Source organism: Apis dorsata, unplaced genomic scaffold (genome assembly GCF_000469605.1).
Source record: "Apis dorsata unplaced genomic scaffold, Apis dorsata 1.3 scaffold_131, whole genome shotgun sequence".
In the NCBI taxonomy this organism is placed as follows: Eukaryota; Metazoa; Arthropoda; class Insecta; order Hymenoptera; family Apidae; genus Apis; species Apis dorsata.
In genome coordinates, this window is record NW_006263424.1 from 17,383 (window position 1) to 21,592 (window position 4,210).

Consider the following 4,210-nt stretch of genomic DNA (forward strand, 5'->3'; position numbering starts at 1 on the left):
TATTATTTATAATTATTTATATATATTATATTTATATATATATATATAGTATTAAATATATATTTATTTATAATATAAAAATAATAATTATTAACTAATAATTTACATGATATATTATATAAATGTATTTATATTACATGCTTTATTAAAAATAACAAATATAATTTATACTCTTAGCAAAATTAAAAAATAAAAAATCTACAAGCATGCATATTCTTTACAATCTTTTTTCATAAATTTGTTTCAGTCATCCTTGTGGCAAAGAAAAGGTGCGACTTGCATGAGATGCAATGCATTCGAAATGCAACACTCCGCGAATTTCTCACTTGGCCGAGGTGTTCGAAGAATCGCCGTGGAATTCCAATGATTCTTTTTGCTCGCGTGTCGACGCGTAGGAACGAAAGAAAGAAACCACGGAATAATCGAGTAAAATAGAGATTCAGACGCAATTAGAAAACTTTAATGATCCTCCTTGTTAAAAACGGCACGCTTATTTCTCGCCGACGTGACAACAAAATAAAGAAAATAGACACGTGTTCCGGAATGACGAATCGTTTCACACGCACGAGATAATTTATGAATATTTTCTCTAATTTATTCTCGGTTTCAAAAATGATTATGTATCTTTTTATTTTTTTTGTATCTTTTAAGATAAAAATGTAATTAAAACTACGAGTTTTAAATAAATTAATTAATCCAGTTAAATTTAATTTCAATTTGATTAAAATAGATGGATAGTTCTTTTTTTTTCGTCTATTAATTTTTTTTTTAAATTTCGAGATCATTTTAAATAAAAGCAATATTATTTTGAAATTTTGGAAAATATAAATGGTACAAAGGAAAATTCGATGCGATAAGAATTTAATTATCGATCACAATTTATACATTAAATCAAGTATATATTAATTGCCTAAGCATTGTAAAGTAGAATCGCTTAAGAGACCAAGTTATTGTTTTTTTTCCTTTTAAAATTCGAGGAACTAAATATATAATTAGAACGACCATTTGCAAATATAATCAAAATCATTTAAACCGAGATGAAAAATTTGTTAAGCATGATTTGCATTTTTACAATTATTCTTTCCAACGTCGAGAGAATAAAAATTACAAATAACGAAATAGTCGACAAGATAAATTAATAAGGGAAGATAAAAGCATAGATAAAACACAAAAAATAAAAAGATACATAATCATTTTTTGACGGATCATTTAGATTGTGAAAACAATATCTTGACGCGAAAATAAAATAATGAATAGGAAAGATACAATTGACAACTTTATACAAAATCGGTCGAATAACGAAAAAGATAAAATTGACCAATCGAATGAAGTGAAGCAAGTTCTTAAAGCCTTTGTGACACGATTTTAAAGGGAATGTATTCGTTTTTTCGAGATTATAACTTCCAACTCATTAAGATTTCTATCTTGATTTATTTAAAAAATATCTTAGTTCCGAGGTATCTTTGTTTCGAGGAAAAAGTTCGTCTTCTTTCGTTAGAGTTAATTAAGGCCACGAGTTATTCAAAGAGAAACTTGAAATATAAGTATTTATAATAGGATGAAGTAAGACTATCATATTTTAAAACTTTTTAATATAATTGTTTTTTTTAGTGTTAGTAAAATATTTTTTTATGAAAGAATTTTTAATATTTTATAATATTTTATATTTATGTGGAGCTAGCATAGTATATAAAATATAAAGAATAATCAATACAGTATTTTAAAAAAATGTTCCACTTTTCCTATTTCAAAATGAGTACAAATGATACATTATGTGAAACATTCATTACATATTAATTGTAAAAAAAAAAAAAAAGAAAGAAATAATTGGTCTCTTTTCATCAGTAATATTGCAATCATTGACCGCGAAATTTCATCTCAAATCAAAATAATAAATTATCTTATGAACGAAATTCTATTAATTAATCTTAATTTAAATTATTCAATTTCTTAGTTATACAGTAATTAATTTATATCATAAAGTATTTAGCGAATTCAAATTAAGATCTTAAATTTCTGATCAGTAACGCACATATCCAATTTCAAGATAGCGGAATTTCTTCTTAACCTTTTCTAAATTCCAATTTCCATTTTGAAACATTAATTCCAAATTTCTGTATAACACATCCATCAGTCCAAAAAGAAAAAAAAAAAAAAAATTAAAAAACACAACGAGAACACGTGTTTCATGGTTAAATCCCCATGTTTCCCTCGTATTAATGTTACTTGAACGTAATTTGAAATGCAAACGCGGGAGACATTAATAATTCCTCCCAGTTAAAATTCCTCCATTTGTCTCCTTCTATGTATACAGACACGAAATCAGCTTTGACAATAATATGTAATCATTTCTTCCATCCACAATCTCTCGGCATTCCCTTGTCAACCGGCTCCCATGGAATAACTAACGCTGCAAATGGAAATTTTCTCCTAATTAATACGCAACTAAATCCTCCAAATTTTCCATTCGCGAATTCTCATCGTAGAATTTCCCTTTTTTTTTTTTTTTTCTAGACGATCGAGGCCGCCGTTCTCGAACCGTGAGAAACTCGTTAATACGGTCCAGATTAGACGGTCGTTGCGGCTACTCTCGCGTTAAATAACGAGCCACGAATTCTCATAAATATGCGCCACGGCTGGCAACGTACGTTAACGATATTAAAAAGTTTCGGATGGCGGAACGTGCAACTCGTTTTCCCGTACAGTGAACTGAGATACGTAAGTGGATTATTGTTTTCCACCAGGCGTGCGCTTTGTGCCTCGTGGATGGACTCGTTTTGTTCCACCCAAGCGCGAACAACTATTATTTCTCGTTATGAAAATTTTTTTTTCCGCGAGGTTGAGAAGGTTTTGCGTTATTCTGGAAACGATGTTTACTCTTTTCGCTTGTTTGTATTAGATGTTTGAGTTAAATTTGTCAAAAAAAGTTGACAATCGTAATTGTACTTCATAGTGGAATGTAAATATGAATTAGACGAATTCTAAATTTGGAAGAGAAATTTGATAAACGATAGGAGATGTGATTTAGAAAATTTTTAATTTATTTTTAAAATATTGCAAACATCATGAAAATATTGCTCTCAATATTTTCATGATGTTTCAAACACAAATAAATATTCTTAATCCAGTTAAAAATCATCGTTTCTATCTTTTTTTTCTACCATCTTCCAACCATTAAAACTTGTTTTTCCCTAAAAATTTTAATTTTTGAATTTTACAAATTTACAATATACATATCTCGCGTAAAAATGATTTCCAAGGAATTGAGTAAACGAAGTACAGTGCCACGTTATCGGTTCACGCTTTTATCGAAGCGAGAAGACCATTTTGAAAAGCTACACGATTTTCAAATTCAGCCGAGTTCTACCGATTTATTCACCGTGGTCACGCTCCGATATGACCGAGTTGCTGTTTTTTTTTTTTTTCCATCCAAAGGGACACATGGGCAACGATACACGGTGGAAACTGCGCTACCTTGTCCCGGATTTCGTTGTAACGGTTTATTGTGCGGTGAACTATTTTATGGGTTGGCCGTTACCCACCGTGTTTTACGACCCTCGAATCATGCGGGTTATTCCCCGTGTCAAATGGGACTTCTTCGTAACCCTGTGTACACCCTTTATTTTTTACCGACCGATCTGCACGTGTAACTTTATGGCGTATTGCTTTGTTCCGAAGTGGAGAAGTGGAGATCAAAAATAAGATATTCAGTAAGTTTCCACGAATTTTACACGATTTTTCGACGGACCAAATTTACTCGATATTTAAATTTCGTGCGATGAATATTATATAGCAGACGAGTGAGATTTTCAAATGTCGGGGAAAAATTTATACGAAATAGATGCTTAAGCGAATGTTTATATCATTGAAGATAGGTTTATATCGAGGATTATTTGCGTGGAGTTGAGAAATATTGCTCTCGTATAATCTATAAGAAAGGCTATTTTTATCGAAATGGAGAGGATATAATAAAAATCTATGATAAGTATTACGATATTTAAAAAATTGAATAAATCTATATCTAAGCTCCATTTCTTTAATCACGTTGATAAATATTTGATTTCGGATAAAAATAGTTTTTGAATATTAAAAAATTTATACGAGTTTCTCTTAATAAACAATTACTATTAAATAAGTTAATAATTTAAATTTTAATTTAAAGAAGAAATACCAATTCGACTCCAGTTTCCAATTATATTTAAAAAAAAAA

General features: G+C 29.5%; 1 long non-coding RNA gene across 1 annotated transcript in view; it reads right to left on the minus strand.

Moving 5' to 3' along the window:
• LOC102673982 overlaps positions 1 to 4,210 on the minus strand; it is a 116,597-nt gene that overhangs the window by 1,060 nt on the left and 111,327 nt on the right. The gene's annotated exons all lie outside the window — the stretch shown is intronic.